A 15,368-nucleotide genomic window follows, 5' to 3' on the forward strand; every position below is an offset into this window, starting at 1 on the left:
GGAAATTCTTCCTGGCTTTCTCCTTTGAGAAAGGGGAGCAGTAGTATTTAGGATGTAAGTCTGTTCCCAGCAGGAGAAAAGATATGCATCGTTATGTATCACATACAGTATTTCTGATACATAGAAGAAAATATTTCTGTTTTCTAAAGGGTAACCATTGCTCCCCTTGCTACCAGAGACTGTGAATAGTGAACTTGCTCCCTCCTCAGCTAGCCCCTCAGAAGACAGCAACTAGCACTTATGGCCTTGGGTCACCTAGAAGCTTCCCAAGGGTCCTTTAGTAGCAAGAATTGTTTCCTCGTCTATCCAGGATGACTCTGAAGTTAGCACCCATGGAGACCCAAGTCTGGGCTATCAGAGCACTGAAGTACTCCACGTAGCTTAATGGGCAGCTGCCTCAAAAATCCATCAAGCCAAGCCAGGGAAGGCTGGTATACCTTCATGAGTCAGGAGAAGAAGCCTCTCCTACCACAGCCTCTACAGTCATGTAGACACTCTATCCTATTTCTTTAGTCTGTACAGCTACCAGTTATACATCCTAACATGTCAAATTTTAGCATATTAAAAAGCATTCCAGACTATTATCCAAGCAGTCAGTAAGGCAGGGAGAAACACGTTTCTAAGTAGATTAACTGCTTGTTCCATCTCTGCCGAAGCCACCTGCAAACTGGCTTCTTACAAATAACAAGGCTCAACTGAAGCTGCTGCTACAGTAATTCTTAACGGGTATTCCTGCAAAGAAACCAGTGAGATAACATCCACTAGACAGTGGTTTTAGCATTTAATAACTCCATTCCACTAAAGCTGTTGCAAGGATCAGCAGCAAGGTCCAACTGGTCTAGCGTTATGGGGAGCATGAAGAGAAATTCTCTGCAGGAAGCTAATGCTATGGTCTATTAACCCTCCCTTGTTCCTAACTAGATCACCCAAAATTGTCTTTTAGATCAAAGCTCTGTTTTGAGAGGGCAACTACTTGTTTCACACAGACTTAAACATCTAAGAAAAGTTTAAGCTAGACTAGGCTGTGGTAAAGACTGGGGCTAGCCTAGGGGTTTATCATCTCCATACCAGAAACCTGAGCATTTCAACCCAAAGTAATGCAGACGGCTTTGTCTTGTTTCTGAAGTGTTTCTACATGGGACAAGAAAGCAAGGACTAAAAGAACCCCTAAACCATTTCATCTTGCTTCAGTATCCTGACAGTGCAATATGAGGGTATGCTGAGAAGAAAGAGGCCTCTGGAAAGCTGGAAGGTAACCGTCAGCAGCAGCAACAAGTGTCCAGAATATGCTGGTCTGATACAGGTCTGTATGTAATCCAGCTTGCCTGGGATTTGCCTCTGGCATATAAAAAAGCTACATAAACCCTTGGCCCTGGTGCTGGGCATCTCCACACTTCCCAAAATGGAAATCTTGGGCCTCCCACTAGTTTTGGAGGATACAGAGAACCCACAGGGGCACAGGACCACTGTACAGACTTGTAGGAAATGTTGGGAATTCATAGCAGATCCAAGCAGTAGCTCTCTCAAGTATGTGATCTTCAAAATTGCCTAAAAGGATGTTAAGGTGCAAAATAAGTCAAGTGTTCCCTACACGCCTCACTCATTCTTTTGTCGCGGCAAGCAAGACATTGCCATGTGCGGCCAAAGGGCAATGTATCATGGACCACTGGGAATGTACTTATTCTGCCTTCTGAAGGAAGGCACAGATCCTCAAGAAGCATTTGGCAACTCCCTTAAAACTGAAGTTCTTCCGAAGATGGAGGTCCACACACTACCAGAACTCATCCTGCAACAGAAAAATGCAAATGAGCCTTCAACTAAGGGAAAACACCAGCTTTCCTTGTTATCAGCTAAAATTGTATTTGCAGATATTGTAAATAAACAGGAGTATAACACATTACAATTTGATAAGAACTTAGATAATCTTCATTTTCCAGCCAGAAAGCGGATTACTGATTAGAATTTTTTTTAAAGAGCCAAAGCAATAAGTATGCTAGTGAGCCATGCAAAGAGAAAATCTACCAACTATTTTATTAGGGGTTGGGGGGAGGGGTTAGTTTTACTTACCATTGTTTATAATAGATATTCTAAGGCTGAAGAAGCATCTTTTTATTGTCACTCACATTGAAAAGTGTCTAGAGGATTCTAAATGATGGGTAATGAAAAACAAAGTTGAAAGTTGCTGGGAGGTATCTGGCAGGTACGGCAGGAGTCAGGTCAGGCCTTAATGTCTTCATTTTGGTCCAGGGGAAAAGAGTAAACAGAATACTAATGAAAGTTGCAGATGGTACTAAAATCAGTAAAGGTTATCAAGCCCAGTGAAATAATGCAACAGGACCTGAATAGGTTAGGAATGTGGGCTTAAAGCAAAATTATGTTTAGCCTGGAAAATTGCAAGCTAATCCCACTAGAGAAAAAATAATTAATGTTGAGCAGCAAAGGAAGGAAGGTAAAAAGAGCCTGAAATACAGGCTTATGGAAAGTGATTTGTGGTGAAAGAAAACTTGAAGTTAGAGACAAATTTGCAGTGTGAAGCAGAAAGAAAAAATATTGCTGAGTTAAAGACTTAGGCAAAATTCACATCTCATAAAATGCGATGAAACATTGTAGCTTTGTGTGTGGCAATACCTGGCAAAACATCTCTAAATGAAAGTATCTCAGTACCAGAGGGCGAAGTACAAAAAGTGAAGACATGTTTCTTTCTTCCTTTCAGGGATAATTGTTTTCTGAGGATGCAATAAAGGAGTTCTGGAATAAATATGTAAAAGTGGGCTTGAATATGTGATGTGAAAGTGGGCACGTCCCTCCAGAAATAAATATTTCCTCTTCTACTGGTGCTTACATTGTGGTTGGCCAAAGAGAATAAGATGAATTTAAAGACATCAAAATCAAGATCTAGTAGCCAGCGTAGCAGTCACACATAGAGAAGACATAAGTTTTAGTGCTTCAGGCATTTGGAGGAAGGAGTAGGCAATTCTAGAGCTGTACAACAATAAACTTCGGTAAAATTGGGAAGTAAACTAGATAGCCCAGCAGCAGCTCTTCCACACTTGTAACTTGTGCTACTTTCTCCTGACTTAAGCATTTCTGTCGGATAAAACTTGCTTTCAAGGAAAGCATGTTTCAAATTCATCCGGTGTCCTGAAGGGCATTGCTTCAGTGTTTTCTTGTAGAGTAGGGATTTTTTTTTGGTCAGGTCATGTTAGTTTAATTAATATGAAGGATCTCTAGTTATTACTGAAGATCAGCCCTCAGTTATTTACTGCTTCACCTAGACAGCTTTGGATATAAAATAATAGTAGTGTGTTCCAAGGGAACGTGCTCTGTGTTCAGAGATCTGTCCTTTTTCCTGTCCCTGACTTTTTTGTCTCTATAGGAAAGTTATTAAATAGCTTTTAGACTTTTCTTACATATTGATAACATGAAGGCAGTAGTACACATTTTCAAAAACTACTGTCAATGTATAGAATTTTCTGCATCAGGGACAGATTTTATACCATGAAATATTACACATATACCTACACACACACATATACACACATCGATACTGCATTCTAATTAACATTCTAATTTACTATATTATTTTGTTCAGTTTAGCTACTGACATTTGTTTTCAAAAGCTCTTAATTTTGAATTGATATAATTTTTTATTAAATATTTTATAGTCCAGAAGACTTTCCTCAGTAAATAACAAATGTCAGATCGATCAAATTTTAAGCCTAATATATGTTGGAATTGTGCGGGTTTTTTCCCCTCTCACAAATCCAGTTTCTATCATTTCAGTGAGAGGTTCCCATTTTATGTACAATACTTAAGAATGATTAGTGAGTTTCATTGTTAAAGCCAAAATTTTAACAAAAGATATCCTAAGTGCTGTAATAACTAATAACTGGTTCCACTGAATTATCTAAAGTCAATTGAAACAAATATAGTTTTAAAAAGTCACTTGCTTCTTCATTACTTATGCTAAGTGCAACACACAAGTTCCCGGTTTTGCACAGGCAACATAAAAAACTTGCTATAGAGCAGCAGTGCAGTCGTACCTGGAAATGTGTGTGCTTAAGGTCATTGCTTTTTCTATTTCATGGCAAATAGTCATTTAACGTTGCATAAAAGGAGCAGGGATTTCTCACAACACCAGCACAAGGCAGACCGATTGCTGTTTCTCACACCTGTCTCAGGAAAATCCCGTCCTGTTCCTGCCTCATTACACAACGAAGGGATCTGATCTGGGAAGGGAGTTAGGCTGAAATCTTGTGAGGATTGTTGATCAGACATGCCGTAGGGTTTTTGCGCATATTTTGACCACTGTGTACCTCCTGAGCTCTGCACAGGAGACCATGGTAACACCGTTGAAAGACAACTCCTCCAGTGAGCCACGCACAGAAGCTCTGGCCTGGGGAATGTGCCAGTGGCGTACGCCACGACAGCAAAGCCAGGATGCACTGCAGCCTGTGAAGTGACAGCTAGGGTGCACTGATACATAAGTGCCTGGCAACTGTTCTAATTTATTGCAGTAGCTGTTATGGCTCTCTGTGAAGCCTCAAATAATCTATGACCATTTCACATTTTAATAGTATTCATGTTGAGGGCCTCTGTGTGACTGCAGCTATATGATAACATATGCCCCAATCGGACCTGTCCTTTGTGTACAAGATGACACAATTTGTGCATAGTTAGCCATGAGGGAGAGGGAGATTACATGTTTCCAGAGCAGGCAACGCCGAGTCTTCCAGCCTCTTGCATACGTCAGAGAGACAAATATTTTATTTTTTAAAAGCATTTACACCCTCAGAGCTCAACAGATGGGATGTTCTTGCCCTTCAAGGCAAATCTCTGCTGTCAGAAGAGACACACAGAGGAGTAAGTAGCAGGCACAGAAACTAGTTAAGAGTTTAATGGGATCTGGCTGATTATTATGCTTTCTTTCATTATAATTAACACATATTTTCAATAACACCAAGGACCTCAAGCAAGGGACACCATTAGGATTCTGTATAGTTCCTAGCAAAGAAAAATGCTGTCCAAGAACATTACTGTTTATAGAAGCTCAGCACTTCAAAAGTTAGGAAAAGCAACGTTCACTCCGTCTTCAAAAGCCCATGTTGTGCAATGATACATAACCATGTGCTCCTCATTATTCAATTTCTCTTTACCCATCCAGCCTGTTTCCAGCAGTGTCTCTCTAGTCGCCATGTCTGAACCCATCCCCCTAACTGCCTGCTCCCACCTTACTTCCAGGCAAGAAGTCCTGCATCATCAATCTATCATCCTCTCCAGCAGCATTTCAGTTTTAGTTCTCTTTTTCCAGGCATTTCCAGCCTCCTTTCTTTCTCTGTCCTCCTGGGTATACATCCAGATTTTCTCCCTTGACATTGCCTCTAGTCCACTCTTGCTTCTCTTGCCTCTAGTTTCAGAGTATTTCCACCAACAGCTCAAGTGCTCAGCACTTACTGTAATGGCTATACCTGCACTAGTAAGTGAAGTGGGTTACAGCCTTGAAAGCAAGTGGCACTGCACAAATCCATGTGCCTAAGCCTCCCTCCCTGAACTTTCTCCCCCCAAATTAGGATGGTGTCATCCTATACTTCCAGTGATGCTGCACCTTTCCCTAAACCATGCAGGATGCAGCTTGACCATCCTGTGTTTTTTACTAGCTTCTCCAGAAGTGCCCTCATTTGTGTAATTTTCTTTATGGATATATTTTTTTACAGTCCTTGACATATATGTCACCCTTACTGACAAATTTCAAGTCCCTGCTTGAATTCTAGCAGAAACACAATAGTTGCAGACCTCCTGAAAGAAAAAAAGACTACAGCCATCTGAAGATGCTTTTCCCCCAGCCTGGCTCTTAGCAAACACTGGGTTGATTTGGCTGAAGTTTTCCAATGATCAAAGGCTGACCCCTAGCAGAGAAAATTTAATCCCCAAATACAGTGCAAAAAAAAGCCATAAGCAACTGAAAACAGGGTTATGTAAAAGAAAACATTGTGAAACTTTGACAAGCACTGCTCCTAGCCCTGCTAATAATACCTTTTTGACTGGTCTGATATCCCTTGATCCACTTTTAAAGATTGCAAAAGATAAAGAAGATTTTACAGGCAGGCTCAATAAATACAAAATCATGTCTTTGTATAGTTCCATCCTTCTCACCTGTTAAACTTTAATCTCAAAGGCAAAAAAAAGGTGTTGGTTCAGGAGCTGCCAACCTGCACTTTCTGAATTCATGATGGTTCCCTGTCAGATCTACGTAACAAGGTGAAAACACAGAAATCAAATGTCAGGGCCAGTGCCACACACAGGGATGCCTTTTTGTGAAGAAGCCCACAGAGCACCCTTCTATGGTACACATCAGGATTTAATGAGCACATTTAGGGAAGCTGCCAGAGTGTTTGGAGTACTTTGGCAGCAGAAGAAACAGCTGGTCCCATCAAAGTGATCATATTCTTGGGCATTAATTTAGAGTCTGAGAGGATGGGGTGATGCTTGCCAGAGGATAAGCATCATAAACCTAAAGGGTTAGGGACTCAGAAATTATAGGCTAGTAAAGGTGTGGCTAAAGCAGTTGCAACTACTTTGTTAACTGGTAGCTTGAACCTTGAAGAAGAGTGTATTTAGGCAACAAGTTGTCTCCAAACTGACAAGTTCTTTCAATGGCAGGAGCTATAGATGGACTAATGCTCTGAGGCATCAGACTGTGAGCGTTGGGACCTATTTTATGGAGTCTCAGTAAACAACAAGTCAGCACTAGTGCAAGAATGAATTATTCATCAGTGTGTATTGTGAAAATACACTTGAATGTGTCTGGAAGATTTTCTTCTGGGAAGCACATGCTGGAGGTATGCAGAGATATGTATTAGGAAAAAATAAAATATGTGTTTGTGATGACCTCCATTAAAATATGCAAGGCCTATTGCTGTCTTATTTATTATGGGATTCCCTAAACATAAGAAAAGCAGCTCCTACAAAGTTTTGGTGTTGACCTTCTCATAACTGCCATAGTAGATGTCTGTTTTATTTTTGTTACCCTTCCAGTCTATAGCAATGAGAAATATCCAAATAATTCCTAAGCCAATTAATGAGTCCCTTTCTGCTCTGAGGCTGTTAAGAAGAAAATTTCATAGTTATGAACACCTGAACTTGATGTTGGTAAGGAGAATCTGGTTATCTTCTCTCCTTCTATTTACACAAGCATGGAAAACATGTCCTTTCATCTTTGATCCAAGGCTTCTATCACTACATTACAAAACTGCTGATTAATGTTCTTCCTCTGCTTAACTGTTTACAGGTTTAGCATCTGGAAGTTTCCATCAAATCATCAGTTAACATCCCACTGAATGCAACCAAACATCAAAGCAAACCCCAAAACACATCATGAACAGAACTGGCACCTTTATCTTCCACGTTAGTTTTCTTGTCAAAAGAGCGGGAACGTATACACAGCATCTGTTTCTCTTGTCTTAGGGCTTCATTTTCACTCCACAAACCATTCTTAAGATACAAGCATTTGGAAGGCTAACACACAAGAGTGGATTAATTTATCAAAGCACCAAATTCCGTAGAGATTTTTTTTTTCAAGTTAGCCTCCTTTGATTGCAAGACAGAAGGATGTACTGAGGGGACAGCAACGTAGGTATGAAAAATGAATTCAACCAAAGGCAAGGCAACAGGGAAGGACTACGATGTGTAACTGTCATTTATTCAATCATATAAGCAACAGAATTTTTTTCTTGCTCAATAAGACATTTTGGTAAGGTGAGCTACACATTATAAAATTATGATCTTTTAATAGAAAATATAACATGCCATTTTTTTCCAGCTGGAAAAAAACCCCAAAACCAAATAAGTGATAGCCACAATGCAATCAGAAATTTACAAATTTACTTTTCACTTTACCAAACCGGGTTTTTTGGGGGCTGGATTTTGATGGGGGAAGAGGAAGTCTCCTGGTGAGGTGTTTTTTACCCGCCTAGGATAATTAACCTATATAGGTCACCACATCAGATGTAGAAATCTTCCAACAGCACACTACTTCTGAAGTAATGCACTGAATTCAAAGACTGACAGAACTGTACACAAAGTACTCCATTAACAGCAGGTGCTGTACAAAAAAAAAAAGCTCTTTTTAAAGGAGCTTTTAATTACTGTATATCTTTGTTTAGAAGCCACCTTCAACTATCTTTTCCTTGTGAGCAGCAGGGGAAAGCAATTAAATGTGAGAAAGCCATCCTCAATTTAAAGCTGTAGAAGGAAGCAATTAGCATAACAGAATTCTTAGCTTGTACACAAAGAAATACGGTACGTGAAGTCACCGGAGGCTGGGTATTACTTTGACATAATTAATACATGTCGTAAATCTGAAGATGCATCACTGCTGAAAGTTAAAAGTCATAGCTGGCTGTATGGCCCATGTTTACTCCCAAGTCTTCCTATAACAATGGATTTGGCTGTTTACACAAAATTACATGTATATCTCTCAGCTGTATACTTCACAGCTTCTCTAAACTCCCTTTACCTCAGCAAAGGGTCTTAATACATCTGAGTGAGCCCCTTTGCTCCCAAGGGGCAGGAAGGCACAGGGCTTTATTTATTCGAAGCAAGGCCATTTAGATAGATCTGGCTACAAAGAAAGACTTTACAAGAGGACAAAAGGGATCTTTCTGGCCTCATTTAGTATTTGCCAACTTTACAAGTCTTGATTTTAATACTGGGACTAATCTCATACTGGGCTAAAACCTCTTCTTTAACCTTTTTCCCATTACAGCATAGCAGTGCCTATTTAGACATAGCGCAACAAGGCATTTTGAAATTTTGGTGTGGTGATTTTTTTATTTTATTTTTCTTAAAAAAAAAAGGAATGGAAATTTACAAAACGGTTTCGGTGTTTTCAGGAGCTAGTCCTTGATGGTCAATGACGCAAAAACTTGTGGGGAAAAAAAAACAACCAAACAAAAAAACACCAACAAAACCCACCAACAAAAGTCAATATGAACTCCACTGAAATTAAAGGCAAACATGTTCCCGACTAAAACAAGACCAGAAAATGCTTCACTTGATGGTGTTTTGTAAAGGATACAAAGGTTAATTAGATATCCTCTGTTACATTATATAGTAAGAAACCTCCATTAATTACTGCTTCTTTAATTTAGCTGATTCATTAAAAACTGACTATAGAACCACAATAAAACTGTTATCTTTCCCATAGTACCTAACTTACTTCTACAGTCCAAAGCCTATGACCCTTAATCAAAATTAGATTTGAACAGACACTGAATAAAGACATTGAAAAGTTAATAGTAACATAAAGCTTCACTACAACCTAAAATGAATGAAGCTTCCACTGACTGCAGTCAGATTCTGCTCTTCTAAACATCTCAGTATTTGTTCTTCTGTTTTCTAGTGTCCTACATTACAATATAAAAGGTTGATAGTAACGGCTAACATTACCACTATTTTTATTTCAAGTTAATAGCTCAAGCAGTGTGTATCTATAAATGTTTGATTTTATGAGCTCTTGTGCATTTTCTTAAGCAATTAGTCAAATTGCCTTCTTGACTGTATCTGCTTGCCAAATCTAGCTTTTTTAAGTTTTGTTATTTAGGGCACTATTGTATTCCATTAAAGGCAAAGTTCAATGATTTGTCTTTTGAAGGTCTGAGTGCCTTGCTTAAAATGCCAAGTGCATTAAAAACAGGCCACCCTTGACTGTTGCAAGGAGATATAGAAGGATAATAACTCAGCTGCATTTAACAGAATTTTGACATTGAGCATGTGTGTGTATGTGTGCATGTATGTGTTCATAAAGATAACAAAATAAGGATTAAATGTTGTCAAATCCTCAAGAACATTTAATTTATTTTTTTTTTTACCGTTTGCCATTTATTTTTCTTAACAAGAAGCAAAAAGAAGGAAAGTCTTCCAGTTAAAAGAAAGAACAGCAAACCAGGAGACACGGAACTTTCATGAAAACGTATAGCAAAACCTTTTAGTAGCATAAAAATAGGGCTTTAAAGCCACACAAGTGTAAATGAGAGCAAATTCTAGTGGAAAAAAATGCTGCATTTTTGCTGAGTACCTGGGGAACCTACAGTTGCATCTCTTCTGAATTATGTTCACTATCTTTATCTATTTGTATTTCCAATTTGAAGATAACCCTCTATACTGTCTTTTCCCTGTGTACTGAGACTAAACCCACAAGGAACAGCAAAAATTCTTGTAGAAAGTGTAAGTCCACTAAGAGATCTCGGTGAGCTTCAAAAAGAGATGGTCCTCAACCATACCAGTTTAAACCTTGTGTCTGGAATGGTGGGAGATTTCTACCACCTGTAGAAATGGCTTCAGGTGGTCACCTGTTAAAAGGGTCTGGAGGCTTTAAAACAGCTGAAAAGCAGCTTAAAAGTTGACTGTGGTACCTATTTGACATGGCTGACTGAGCATTAGGAGGGCTGTAGGGCAGACCTTACATCTGAAGTCCTGTTGTGCTATCTCTGATGGTAAGAGTCACCCTGTCAGAACTACTTTGATGAGTAAAGGCTGCACAAGGGATGCAGGCATAGCAGCAATTAGTTTCTACAGAGTTTTTAAAAAACTATTTAGAAGCCAATTGTCTATGGCAGGCATGTTCAGCGTGCATATGTCTCTTCCTGTGTAAATGGCAAACTTTGAGTAAAACAGAGATTAATTTAATTAAGCTTAAACATTTCAGCTTTTTATTTTATGGTTACACACATAAGTAGAGCAATAACTGAATACAAATGTTGCATATTTACTGTGGCATGATCCAAGCAATTACTGCTAAAGTATTAAGGAAAAGCATCATTTCACTGTTTTAATTTTATTTTATAATTAGGTGGGAACCATATTTTCATGAATACATTTATAGTTAGAAGTTATAGATTATGCTTCTCTTTGTTTTGGATGGATGATTTTAGCCCTGTTGCTAAAAGCCTGTTAGCAACAATTAAAATAGCTATAAAAAGGCATTTATAGCTTTTCTAGTTGTTTTTCTTGTTAGTTTTCATCAAGTATTTTGTGTTCATATGATGTATGCTGTCTGCTAATAGTCACTAGCACAGAGTTTCAAAAATGGTTTTAAGCATCTGGTTTAAAACATAGCTTTTTTATGTACTGTGATCATTAGTTTGTCCTTTTCATGAGTGTTGCACAAGTTGTTTGTTATGCCTCTGACTTCTGTTACTTTTAGTTCTCAAAAATTATTTGAAAAAGTTTAGAAGGAAAGCTTACAAGTAGAGCAAAAACAATACCAGCAACTTTTTGGAGTGCCAGAGTTTTAACTGCTTTTTGTTGAAATGCTTTCCTGACTTTCCATTCAAACAAACATTTATTTTTTTTTCACAGTATTACAGACAGGGCTGAATGCATGCTTGCAAAGTGCAACATGGTAAATGTCTGTGTATCTTTTATACATACCATACCACTAGAATCAATGTGTTCAGGTTAGTTTCTATTCTGAGGAGAGCAGAGAAACACAATCACCACTTTCTGTCATGTGATGCATTGTATCTATTAAAAATAAATTAAATTTCATGCACAGAACCAAACTTAAAAATCCCAGCAAACAACAGAACCTTTCCACTAATGATATTTGGTTATCAGAAGTAGAGAGAGACTCAGACAGCAGTCAGCATGGTCCCAGCATGCTTTTTGCCTTTTTTTTTGTTTGCACAGTAGCTGTCAGTTGCAGCCCTGCAGGTAGTAGAACCCAGTGGGATGAGGGGCGGGACAGAGCAATGCTGCCTGAACTGACAGCAAATTTAAATTACTGAGCTTTCTTTTTATTTTTTTTCTTTCTTTGCGTGTGTGTCCCCCTTTTTTTTTTTTCTTTTTCTTTTTTTTTTTTGGTATTTTTCTACTCTGCGACAAACTGAAAAGCTTCTAGCACACGCTAATTTAACAACCCTGCTTCGTCGTCTTTTTTTTCTCCCCTTCTGCTTCCAGGATAATTAAAAGAGAAACCTGTAAAGGCAACATTCCTTCAAGCAAGTTGGTGCTGCAACGTGCTGGTAAGATGAATTTAGTTGGGTTTTTTTCCCTTCCCCATCTTTTCTTTTTCCTTTTTTGGAACTGAAAGCTTTTGTATGTCTAATGCAGTCATAAGTGTGGTTCCCCTGCTGTGGAGGGTTAGGATGGAATGAAAAGGTATAACTGCTTGATATGTGACCTTCTCCTATTACTTAAAATGGATAATAACAGCTTTCGTGTCTGTCCTCGTAACGCTTTTCTCTCTGTGAATTGACTGTTTTCTCAACAGAAGCAGTGCTGTGATTGTCGCACTATGACAATGAGGACTTGATTGTTTTTTGGTTACTGTTCCATGCTCCTATCAGAAAAGATACTTGAGTTGGGGGGTTTGTGCGTGTGATTTTTTTCCCTTTCAATGTTGCCTGAAGCACTCATATGACGGGGGGTGGAGATGGGGGTGGAGGAGATGGTCTTGGGTATCATTCTGCCTGTTCAGCTGTTTACTGAAGGTAAACAGGTAGGTAAGGAAGTGCAACAGCGAAACTTTTTTTAAAAAAAATAAATAAATATTTTTCAGCTTGCATCGAGTGGGGTCAGTATATCCAGGATTTATTGTTGTCCAGTGCCGGCTAAAGTTCTTGCTCTACCATGCATTGTTCTTCTGGAGAAGGGAAGGGGGGAAGGGATGTTCCACTTTGTATCTTGTCATACCATTGTAGAAGCTAATTGCGAGAAGCTGAGAAACTTTGAGATGAAATACCGAGTGCTTCTTTGTAAGGAATGAGTTTGATGCTGTGGATTGTATTTCCTACGAATATAAGCCTGCCAGATAAAATCAGATCTGTATTATACACGTTGCAGTTCCTGCTTTGCAAGTCCCCTGATTTCCAGGGTCTCCTTTCTAGTATTTTTCTGACATAAATACACTACTATTCATTTTATTTCAGAAAATGAGATGTTTTGCTTTTCCTTTGTGTTGATCCTTATGAAACTTATAAGGCGACTTTTTTTCTCAGGCTTTCTGGATGGTATTCTGCCAAGTATTAAATGCTACAACACCTGCTGAAATCAACAGGAAGGCTGAGCTTGTCCTGTGTTTAAGAGGAAACTGCTGAGTACTAGCAGACCTGGATCTGATGTTTGCTGAACTCTCTCTCTTTCCCTAACTGCAATTAGCTGTTGTTACACTTAAGGCTGGATCACGTGAGCTTTTACTGAGGTGTTCAGAATAAACACAACTCTTACAGCCAGTTGTGCGCAGCTTTGTGGCCACGCTGAGGCAAACTTTTTGAACATAGGATGGGATTGTTCAGAGAAATCTGATGGAGTTAGAAAGTCTGCGTGATTTAGTTCTCTAACTCCTTGAAAGCTGTTTTCCTTAGGTTTGGTTATTGGTTTGTTTTTTTTTTAAAAAAAAAGGTGTCTTGCAATTAATCACTTGCAGATTGATACGTCAGACTTTCCAGACTCAAAGGTCTGTTTTGCCAAACGCATAATGTGATCACAGGAGCGAAGCTGTGTGAGGACAGGAGAGATGAGAGCAGTCGGAGATTAAACACAGACTCCCTTTCTCGTCCCTGAAGGGAAGAGGACATGCCAACACCACATGGGAAATCATATTCTTCTGCAGCAGCTTTGTAGGGGAACAAGGGTTAAGGGCACTGACAGAGGTTCATCACTTCCTATTTCAGCCTCAGTTTCAAGCACTGCAATACTTTTCTGTAGGTTTACTTTGCTTGAGCAGAAAATGGTGGTGTCTTGTGAAATGAGGTCTTTGTAGCTCCCACATCTTGCTTTTGCCCTGACAGCTTGCCTTCCCCCCACTACCCCTACACCAAGGTCTGCAAGGCTCAGAAAATTAGGCTTTGTCTCTTGTAATCCTAAACTCCCATTCATTTATAACCAGAGAAGAAAAGGATTGAATTCAGTGTTCTTGTTATGGAAATAAGTTTTTATTCACTCAGTATCAACTGACAGTTAGAAGCGTATCTGATGTAATATGAATAAACTGTAGACTGTTGACGGTAAATTATGCAGCTATAGTCTCAAATTCTCCTAGAAACAGTGTTTTTACAATGCTCAAGTGACCTAATGGGGTGAAACAACTACCAGTACTCTCATCTGAGGTTCTTAATCAGCCAAAGCTGTGATTAAGTCCATGGTGGTTGATTCCCACTGCCCATGATGGGCACCTCAGCAATGGGCAAGGAGTAGAACCTGAATGCAGGCAGGGGTGGTCAGTCATAGAGGTGATGTCAAAGCCACTGTTACAAAGCAACATGAAAACATATTACAGCCAAGTTTAGATGCTGAGTTTGGTGGTGGGAATTTATTCCTGAAGTCATAAAGTATAAAAAGCTACATATCTGTACCTTTAAAAAAACCACCATCATATTCCAATATACCAGTCTACTTTCTCTTTGAATTTAGTCCTTAAATATATGCATTTTTAATTAATCTGTGCACTTTAAATTGTTGTTGGCTTCCAGTGATACTGTCTTCTACCCAGTGCTTGGAAATTTCTAGTTGAATGGAACTGCTTTTACTGCACAAGAAAAAAGCAAGCCAGAAAACTTGCTGTAATTTCCTGTCAGTAACACAGAAATAAGAAAACACTAGGCTAATAAAAATGATAATCTGAGTTTACAACTGTTAACAAGATTCCTGAATAGAAATGGTGCTATTATGCACAAAGAACCTCTATCATCACTAGAGAAATGCAGTATAAAATTATGAGCTTTATTATTAGGGCCCTGTCATCCAATCAGAAATCAACCCATAATCTTACTTGTGAAATGGCATAAGTTTTGGCATCTTCCCTCCCCTCCTATTAATAAAAGATTAAAGAAATTTTATAATTAGAAACTTTGATAACATAGCTATGAATTTTCTTTACAGGGAAAAAGCTGAAATAATTCTGTATTTCTTCCACATCTCCAAGTCTCTGCACAAAATCACTGCAAGCCTGAGTAGCATGCAGCAGGTAGAACTGGGGTAAACCACAGACTTGCCATGGGCAATCATGATGGGATTTCATCAGCTTCTGTCTCCTGAGAGAGGCCAGAATCCCAGACTTTTCTCAGGACTCTGAAGAAGTACTTAAGAACATGCAACAGTAACTCTTTCCCTGAATGGGATTATTTATTAACATTACATTTCTGGTCAGCTGAATTGAAGTATCACAGAGTCATGACAAAATGCTTAGATTTTAACCTCTGAGGATTTTTTTTTTTCATTCTAATAATAAAAGACTTTTACATTTCTCTTCTAATGGCAAATGATTTATGGCATTATAAGGGGCTTGCTGTGTTTCCATTTGATTTAACAAATTAGCTATGGTCTTCTTTCAGCAAGAACCACTCTTAAAGCCCTACATCACCAATGAA

At 38.8% G+C, this 15,368-nt stretch overlaps 1 long non-coding RNA gene across 1 annotated transcript in view; it reads left to right on the plus strand.

Moving 5' to 3' along the window:
* Positions 1-11,724: 11,724 nt before the first annotated feature.
* The window catches only part of LOC102053540 (uncharacterized), a 168,246-nt gene continuing 164,602 nt past the window's right edge, over positions 11,725-15,368 (plus strand). The window contains exon 1 of the long non-coding RNA XR_265625.1: positions 11,725-12,023. This is a non-coding gene — a long non-coding RNA (uncharacterized LOC102053540). The remainder of the gene's footprint in view (positions 12,024-15,368) is intronic.

The sequence above is a fragment of the Falco cherrug genome, chromosome 5, assembly GCF_023634085.1.
Source record: "Falco cherrug isolate bFalChe1 chromosome 5, bFalChe1.pri, whole genome shotgun sequence".
In the NCBI taxonomy this organism is placed as follows: domain Eukaryota; kingdom Metazoa; phylum Chordata; class Aves; order Falconiformes; family Falconidae; genus Falco; species Falco cherrug.